At 34.0% G+C, this 10,401-nt stretch overlaps 1 long non-coding RNA gene across 1 annotated transcript in view; it reads right to left on the reverse strand.

Annotated features, from left to right (window-relative positions):
- Positions 1–6,935, reverse strand: part of LOC108540584 (uncharacterized) — an 82,100-nt gene extending 75,165 nt beyond the window's left edge. Inside the window, exon 1 of the long non-coding RNA XR_001888711.1 lies at positions 6,883–6,935. This is a non-coding gene — a long non-coding RNA (uncharacterized LOC108540584). The remainder of the gene's footprint in view (positions 1–6,882) is intronic.
- Between the last annotated feature and the right edge of the window lie 3,466 nt (positions 6,936–10,401).

A 10,401-nucleotide genomic window follows, 5' to 3' on the forward strand; every position in this document is an offset into this window, starting at 1 on the left:
CTTCCCTTGAAGCTAGGTGACCAAAATAAACTTGCAGTTTTGCTCCTACCCTTGCCTAGTCGCTTGTTCTTTTGTACCCGCTCTGGTGGTCTTAGAAAAACAAAACAATATTATCATTTTATTATGTAGGACAACAAACTGAAATATAGAAATGGAAACAATATAATATAGCTTTAATTAACTTATCTATAATATTCAGATTGTAAAAATTATGTAATGCTAACTTTCTGCATTATTTCTAGCTTGTTTGAAATTACTTGTTTTATTTATTCATTTTATATACTTTATAGTATAACTGTCATTAGAAAAAACTTTGCCTAAGTAATGAGTGTTAAAACAGATATTATAACACAATGTTATCTATCACAACAGATTATATATAATATTTAAAATATGTATTAGAGTCATACATCTATAGAGAGAGAGATGTGGGCATGTGTATGTGTGAATAAAGCACTGTTAAAAAATACTCGAATTCTGGAAAAAAATGAAAACAATTTAGAGTAAACAGAATTTGATGGACCACAGTAGTTGCCTCAATCATATTCAGATTGAAAAATAGTATAGCCTGGTATAATACTATGGGCTTTGGAATCATAAGTATGACTGTGACTGTGCTACATGTGTGACCTCGGACATGTTAATATCTCTGAACTCAGATTCCTCAAGTATAATGCAAGGTTTTAAATAGAATAATACAGTGACCTTGATCCACTAGTACTAGGCAGTTGATTTTCTCACACAACTCCTCTAAACCTACAGCACTGAATCCAGATTATCTGGATCCCACAAGCCTACTTACCCCCCCTCAGGCAGTATGCTTTATCATGCTTATCCTACAGGAAGATAGAACAATAGGGAAAGACAGCATACCTCTAGGGAATGAATAAACACACTACATATCAATTAGGGGGCCTGAGCTCCAGCCTGCCTCTACCTGGGGACAAAACCCAGACTGGGAATCTGAAAGCCTTCTTCTCTTGATCCTGTGAAGCCTATTGTTTCTTTTAAGAGGAATACGTTCAAGAGATCTATTGTACAACAGGGACTATAGTTAATAACAATATATTATATTCTTGAAAAATACTGAAAGTAGATTTTAAGAGTTCTTAGCACAAAAAAATAAGGTTTATGAAGCTCACTCTTTTAATCCACACTATGTGAGATCGTATAATTTGTCTGGAGCACTGTTGTATGAGATGTGGCAACCCTGAAAGGAACCACTTTGAATGCTAAGTACCTAACACAGTGGCTGGCACATAATAAGTGCTTCATACATGCTAATTTTCTCACTGCCATTTCCTTCTTCCTTCTCTACCCTTTGAATAAATGAAGACAGCTTACGGGAGATAATTTAAAACTAAGTTTGTTTTTGTTCTTGTTTCTTTGAAGAAAATATGTAAAACAATTTTCTGCTAATTTGAGATGAGCAAGCTGCTTTGCTATCTTCTAAAAATAGAAAGAGATTATCTATGGCTAATAAAAGACAAATAGGTTATTATTATTTTTGCATAAGGAGCACAAAGTGTACATTAAGAACCTTACAATGTAACTGTTCCATATAACTCTGCTATGGTCGTGTCTACATACTTGGGCTCTATTGCTAGAACATAGTCAAAGTCTTAGTGGAAGTATAGCACTATTTTTGGTAGCCATTGGAAAAAAAAAAAGTTCTGCATTTCTCACATTGAAATTGAAACATTAATTGGGAAAATTTTCATGTGTTTCATTTTGTTTTAGTTCTTTTCAGCTAAACATTCATTTTAGGTCCAGGGGCACATGGGTAAACTTATGCTAAAACTCATACTAAAAATGAGCATCTATGTATCTACCACCAAGCTTAAGATATGCAATAATACCGATGGATTTGTAAAACCATATGCATTCCAAATACCAAGTGTCCCTTTTCCCAGTCTCCAAAGATCCTGTATTTTTTTTTTTTTTATTATACTTTAAGTTCTAGGGTACATGTGCACAACGTGCAGGTTTGTTACATATGTATACATGTGCCATGTTGGTGTGCCGCACCCATTAACTGGTCATTTAGATTAAGTGTATCTCCTTATGCTATCCCTCCCCCTTCTTCCCAACCCCACAACAGGCCCCAGTGTGTGATGTTCCACTTCCTGTGTCCAAGTGTTCTCATTGTTCAATTCCCACCTATGAGTGAGAACATGCGATGTTTGGTTTTCTGTTCTTGGGATAGTTTGCTGAAAATGATGGTTTCCAGCTGCATCCATGTCCCTAAAAAGGACATGAACCCATCCTTTTTTATTAGCTTTCCTCTTGCATGCCCTTGTCATTTTGCTATATGAGCAGAAGACGGCTGCTTACCTTATACACTTCCCTCTCCACTCTTTACCCCTAGTACAGAGCCCTGATTTTATTTGAGCTAGTAACTCAAATCAGCTAAATTACTCATCTAGCTTCATCTGAAGACAATGATGGTTGGTTTCTTTGTGTTTTTGTTTGTTTGTTTGTTTGTTTTCTTGGAGACAGAGTCTCACTCTGTAACCCAGGCTAGAGTGTAGTGGTGCGATTCAGGCTCACTGCAACCTCTGCCTCCCAGGTTCAAGTGATTCTCCTGCCTCAGCCTCCCGAGTAGCTGGAATTACAGGCACATGCCACCATGCCCAGTTAATTTTGTATTTTTAGTAGAGACAGTGTTTCACCGTGTTAGCCAGGCTGATCTCCAGCTTCCGACCTCAGGTGATCCACCAGCCTTGCCCTCCCAAAGTGCTGGGATTACAGGCGTGAGCCACCAGGCCTGGCTGGCAATGGTGGTTTCTGAGATGAAAGATCTAAGAGGATCCTACCACTGGGTAGGATTCTTAAGAGAACCCTTTTTCTATTTTTTTAACTTCTTCTTCTCCTTATTACTATCTGGAATGTGTTCTTGATGGCTGATCTTCAACATTCATTTTCTGAACTTGCATATAAATGACGATTTTAAGTATGAACCAGCATAAAAAATAATTTTAGTGAAATCTCTCTGCTATTCCTGGATTAACAATCTCTGGGCTATAATTGAAAAGTAAGATTCTAAATTATTTGAGTTAATATAAAATTTCTATTAGTTTAACACAAATCCTAGCTGATGTTCTTCATTACCTTTATCCACACATATACACAGAGAATGGAATGACAGAAAGCAGAGATTTCAAAAGGGTAAGAAAGTGAGAGGGCATGAATAATAAAAAAATTACTTTATGGGCACAATGTACATTATTTGGGAGATGGATACCCTAAAAGACCTGACTCGACCACTACATGCGATCTTTGCCTGTAAGAAACTCGCACTTTTACCCTATAAATTTACACAAAATAAAAAATAATTTTCATCAGTTTTCATACATATGTAAATGAAACCATATTATAAAGAGACTTTTTGTGATTCACTTAGTTACTCCACATCGATATTTTGAGATGTATGTAGTTCCCTAATTTCCACTACTATGTGAGATTACCTTTAGTTTTTGAACAATTTACTTACCTATTATATTGTTGATGAAGATTTGGGTTGTGTTAACATTTATTATTGTTACAGTGTTGCTAGGAACAATCGTATATATCTGCTGCATCAGATAAGAGAGATTTTATATATTAATATTCTATGACTGGAATTCCTAGATTGCTGGATGCGTACATTTTCAAATATGTTTCGTAAGAAAAAATCATTATTCCTACATATGCTTACTGATTTAAAGTGTGGCTACGTGTGAAAGAAAATCATATTTCACTAACACTTTGAATTATCTTTTTTCATTTTTAACAATTGAGTGGGGATGAAAGTTTATCTCATGTGTTATTTTGTTTATCTCAATTTCTAGTTAAATTATTTTATCATATATTTTATAACATTGTGCTTCTTGTATGAAATAACAGATCATGTTTTGTCCATTATCCTATTGAATCTGTTATTTTATTACTTTAAAATAATTACTTCAAAAATACTCATCTTAGGAGAGTTGGGAATTGTAAATGTATCTTTGTAATGTTCATATTTATTATTTTCAATATTAATGTAGTTGAACAAATAAATCTTCTACTTTATGGCTTTTGGGTTTATTTTATGTCTTGTTTAGAAATTACCTTCCAACCACAATTAGGTGGTTTAAGTCTTTAATCAATGTGGAATTGAATTCATATACGATGTCAGGAAGGGATCAAATTTCTTTTGTAAATGTATAAGTAATCAATTTTACCACCACCATATCTTTGTACTCTTCAGTTCTCCTCACTGGTCTGAAATGCTGCTTATTTCATTAATAAATTTTTAATATAAGTTGCATCTAATTTCCAGTGTGCTAGGTGCTTTATTTTTTGTGCAAATACTTTGTATCAGAATTCTAAATCTATGCTCAATGCTGAGATTGACCTATGATTTTCTTTTCTTTCTTTTCTTTTTTTTTTTTTTTAATCAACTCTGCCATTTTCTGTTCAAGGTTTCACTACCCGGACAAAATGAACTGTGAAGTTGCTTTTCTTTGTTAATTCTAATGGAGAAAGTGAAAACATTTTGCTTGATTGAACATGCCTGTTCTTGAATACTTGCTAAAGGTTATATTAAAATTTCTGTATTATTATTGATGATGCAAGTGGTGTTTACATTTCTGAAATTCATTAGAATGACCCCATGAAGATCATTCCTAAACAAAATTGGAATGTAAATACAGTTTATTATTATGCCCATTTCTCTTCTCAATTTAGCTTAATCTTCATCTTTGGTATTACTCCCTACTCTGAAATATGTGGCTTCAATCAGTTTCTTCCTGCTGTTTCTTCATCTGCCATAGAGCTGCCTACTGTGGTATTTAATCTGAGTCTGCCTTTCTTACAAGTGCTTCAGCTATTTTTACATGGTTTTCTTACATGCTTCGGCTATATTCTGGCTTCATTATAAGTGACTTACTCTATATAAGTTCTGCAAAAGCAACTATTATTGTTTTGTGGGCATCTATTTTGGTAGATGTGAAAGATAAAAGATACATCGTGATAAAAGGAAGAGTAAGTTCTATCCATTATATTAGAAAGATCCTATTTCCTTTTATAAATAATATAGTACCTGTATTAATAATTTAATTGATAAGTGGCTGAAAATTGCTTATAGTGGTATCATTTCCAGAAAGCATACATGAATTTTAACTGTCAACATTAAGGCATTAGATCTGACATTTAGGCATTGAGTTAAGTCAATGAGAATGTATTTGGGGACTCAAAAGTCCTGTTAGTCCTCAAATGGCAACATGTAGCAAGCTGTCCCATACATGCATCAGGAATTTCCTACATAGTCAGCAAGTTAGCTGTAAAGGAAACTTTAGTTTCTAATTTAAAACTATTTTAAAGGTGTATTTTAAAGGTGTATAAAGTTACTTTGTTTTTTGGTTAAGGATTTTAGATGACGTTTTTACCTATGATAGCTATTCTGATTAATAAAGGAACTGTGAATGCCATTTTGGGAAGCCTGTTGTTTCCCTTTTTGACTTAAAGATGAACAACAGATGTGTACAACATAGACATAGATTTTTATCTACTGCACAAAATAGAATTCTCTTACAAAAGGTTTTGTTTGCATAATTGTCATTTTAGTCACAATTGTGTTTCCTACTTGATGACGAGAAGCACTGAATTAAACAGGGTGGAGAGAATATTGTAGAGACTATGGAGTCACACCAACTGGATTCCATAGTGACTAAAGAGTCACACCACCTGGATCTGCACTTATTGTGCCAACAAGTGACTACATCTCATCCTGCCTTCATTTACTGATCTGTAAATGTGTAATTATTTATAGTGATACTGTGTGAATGTTAACCTCGAAAACACTTAAAAGCTGTGCATATGATATTCAAGTATTTTCTTATGTTAATGATGTGATTTTTACTACCATAGGCTATTACTAATTTTATTGATACTAGAAAAATTATGTGTATGGCTGTATCTATTTAGAGGACTGTAAGATGATCATATACATACTTGAATTATAAAATAATGAAATATTTAAAGCTAGTTTCATGTATGCATTTATGGCCCTTCTGGTTTTCCTAGTAATTAAGAGCTCATGCTTCCAAATCAGACTACCTGTGCTTGAGTCTTAGCCATTCCACTGACTAGAAACATAGTCTAATGTTAGAATGGAAGTTCCTCATTTGTAAAATGATGTTAAGGATAGCACCAACCTCACTGAACTGCTGATGGGATCATCCAAATTAATGCATATAAAGTATCTAGGACAACATCTAGCACACAGCTAGTGCTCAACACTCCAAAATAAATTTTGAATGTATATGTGTATTTATGCAATATTTGATAACATTTTATATCATTTTAAAAGTTCTAAAGAAGAACTGTAAACTTATTAGCCAGAAATACGGCCATATGCAGGCATTTCCAATATAATATTTTATTATGAGTTGAAGTTAATAATATGTTAGAATTCTGCAGACAAGGTAATAGAAAATCTGCCTTGTCAATCTCAATGGCTTAACATAATAAATTTTAATACTAATCATTACATAGTCTAATGAGACTGGAAGTTATGGTAGAGGGTCTTTATGAAATCTCTAAGGGGTACAGTTTCTTTCAATCTGGAATTACCACCATCTTTTACATTCCCCTCCAAGACTATACCAGAAAGGAAAGGCCTAGGGCAGGATTCTTCATGGAATATATTTATAAATGAGACCTAGAGCTAGTTTACTTTACTTTTTTCTCGCAATTTGTTAGCCAGAACTAGATGCAGCTGGACTTAGGAAACATGTTCTTTCTATGTACTCAGGAGGAAAATGAAATAAATGCTATGTGTTCATCATATTTCACACTATTATAAATATTACAATTGTATTACAAACTTCATAAAATTTTTCTACAAGTCATGCTTACCATCTAATGCTGCGGAAGCATGAGAGGGCAGCTCTATAAAAACAATACAAAACCTGGATCAATAAAAGATGATCATGAATATGTTGATGCAAATGATGAATCATTAAATTATTTTAACAGTATGATGTTTCTTATAGCTGATTGTAACTTAAACCAGTAATAACTATTTTTGAAGCTTGGTTCCTGAAAATAACATTATATATTATAATTCTGTAAAAATGTTAACAGAGAATGTGCTAGTAGGCATTATTCATTCTATACATTTTTAAGAGTTCTGGCAAGTGATCACTCCGTAAAGTAATTATTTCAGCAAATGTATTGCCAAATACAACATTTTTCTTCTTTTAAGCATATCATATTCAAAATATAATGACTGAAAAATTCATGGCTAAGACTTTATAGTGTTTCTATTCACAGAAATGATCAGCACTTGCCATATAAAGCTAAGTGTTGCAACATTTGTTTCTCTATCTGATAATAATTTTATCAGATTACAATACTTGTTACAATATTATAATTTATTTGCATAGAGAGTGAGCCATATTGTAATTGCATTATATCATAAAGTGTTTTAGAAATAACTTTGAGTCTCTTTCTTGCCCAATTTTCTTTAACGTTTATTTTCAGGTATTTTAACAGCTTTGTTGAGGTACGATTTAAACATAACATTCACACATAGTTATTTACAATCCAATAAATTTTAGTTCTTTACAATTTAAATAAGTTTATAGAGTTGCACAACTACCATGGTCTAATTTAAATATTTCCATTGAACCTGCTGAAAGCCAATCCTCACATCCATCCCCATCCCCAGGTAACTATAGATATGATTTCTATTGATGTAAATTTGTTCTGAACATTTTATGTAAATGAAGACATATAATACATAGTATTTTGTGTCTTGCTTCCTTCATAAAGACTTTGAAGTCAATTCATCTTCCAGATATATAATGTATTCCTTATGGTTTATTTAGAGTATTCCATTATGTGGACGTATCACATTTGCTTATCCATTCACCAGTTGGGTTTCTACTTTTTAGCTATTATAAACAATGCTTCTATAAACATTGGCATATTAAGTTTTGAGTGGAGAGTGTATCTAGCATTTTAATTCTCTTGGATAGATTTAGGACCAAAATTGCTGGTCATATGATAAGTTTATGTTTAGCTTGTTAAGAAACAGATGGACTTTTGCAAAGAGGTTGTACTATTTTTATTTGCACCAGCAATTTAGGAGAGCTCCAGTTTCTTGAAATCCTTATAATACTTGGCATTAACTATCTTTTATATCATGGTCCTTCTGGTTATCATATAATAAGATATTATTATGATTTTAATTTTAATTTCCTTATTGACTAATGATGTCACAAACATTTTATAACGCTTAATAACAATTTGTATGTCTTTCTTGATGAAAAGCTTATTTAAGTGTTTTGTCTATTTTTTGAATTGGATTGTTTCCTTATTATTTTGGGGGTGCAAGATTTATTTATGATTTTGGATGAATATTCTCCAGTAGATATATGATTTGCAAAAATATTATTCTATTTTAGCTTATTCTTTATTGTTTCTGAAGGCAATTTTAATATATGCATGCTTATACCTCTCTGAATAATATAAGTATTTTGCTTTTCAAGAAAGAGTTCAATGTCTATTTTGTCACACTTTTTCCTCTTTATATATGTACAAGGATAAAACCTGTGATCTAGTTAGATACATCTATCTTTATTTTCCTTATGTGTATTTGAGTTTTACATTAAAATCTAGCTTTCCATGTCCTGTCATGGTTTCTAAACTTCCTTAAGATTTTATTAAATACAGAAGTGATGGTGGCAGAGGGACAAGAATTTAGAGTCCTATGGTCAGGACCATCTCAGAGATCTTGTTTCTAATAAATCCAACTTATGACTCTTGTGCTATTCCACATATACTATTTATATTTTCTATCATATCAATCCGGAAAATAATTTCATGTCTTTTATAATTTCCACAAGACAAATAGCTTAATCCCTAAATAATATGGTTTGTCTGTGTCCCCACCCAAATCTCATTTTGAATTGTAGCTCCCACAATTCCCATGTGTTGTGGGAGGGACCTGGTGGGGAATCACTGAATCACATGGGCAGTATTCCCCATCCTGTTTTCATGATCGTGAATAAGTTTCACAAAATCTGATGGTTTTATAAGGAGTTTCTCCTTTCACTTGGTTCTCATTTGCTCTTTCCTGCCACCATGTAAGATGTGCCTTTCACCTTCTGCCATGATTGAGCCACATGAAACTGTGAGTCCATGAAACCTATTTTTTCTTTACAAAGTACCCATTTTGGGGTATGTCTTTATCAGCAGCATGAAAACAGACTAATACAATAAATTGGAACCAGGAGTAGGGTGCTGCTATAAAGATACCTGAAAATGTGGAAGCGACTTTGGAACTGGGTAAAAGGCAGAGTTTGGAACAGTTTGGAGGGCTCAGAAGAAGATGCAAAAATGTGGGAAAATTTGGAACTTCCTAGAGACTTGTTCAATGGCTTTCACCTAAGTGCTGATAGTGATACGGACAAGGACATCCAAACTGAGGTGGTCTCAGGTGGAGATGAGGAATCTCATTGAAACTGTAGTGAAGGTGATTCTTGCTATGTTTTAGCAAAGAGACTGACAGCATTTTGCTCCTGTTCTAGAGATTTGTGGAACTTTGAACTTGATGTAGATGATTTAGGGTATCAGGCAGAAGAAGCTTCTAAGCAGCAAAGCATTCAAGATGTGACTTGGGTGCTCTTAAAAATCATTCAGTTTTAAAAGGGAAACAGTATAAAAGTTCAGAAGATTTGCAGCTTGATGATGCGATAGATAAAAAACATTTTATGAGGAGAAATTCAAGTTGGCTGCAGTAATTTGCTTAAGTAATAAGGAGATAAATGTTAATTGCCAAGACAATGGGGAAAATGTTTCCAGGGCATGTCAGAGACTTTCAGGGCATCCCCTCCCATCACAAGCCCAGGGGTCAAAGAGGAAAAAATATTTCTGTGGGCTGGGACCAGGACCTCTTGCTGTATGCAGCGTAGGGACTTGGTGCCTTGTGTCCCAGCTGCTTCAGTGTGGCTAAAGGGGCCAGTGTGCAGCTCAGGTCATGGCTCCAGAGGATGCAAGCCCCAAGCCTTGTCAGCTTCCACGTGGTGTTGAGCCTGCAAGTGCACAGAAGTCAAGAATTAAGCTTTCAGAATCTCTGTCTGGATTTCAGAGGATGTATAAAAAAGCCTGGATTCCTAGGCAGACGTTTGCTGTAGGTGCAGGGCCCTCATTGAGAGCCTCTGCTAGAGAAGTGAAAAATCTAAAATGAATTTGGAACCAAAAAAAGAGACTGAACAGCCAAAGCAATCCTAGATAGAAGCAACAAAGTTGGAGGCATCACACTACCTGACTTAAACTATACTACAAAGGTACAATATGTGTGCAAAAACAGACACATAGACCAATGAAACAGGTTAAAGAACCCAGAAATAAAGCTGCATACCTACAACC

The sequence above is a fragment of the Rhinopithecus bieti genome, unplaced genomic scaffold (genome assembly GCF_001698545.2).
Source record: "Rhinopithecus bieti isolate Rb0 unplaced genomic scaffold, ASM169854v2 scaffold_15572, whole genome shotgun sequence".
Taxonomy (NCBI): domain Eukaryota; kingdom Metazoa; phylum Chordata; class Mammalia; order Primates; family Cercopithecidae; genus Rhinopithecus; species Rhinopithecus bieti.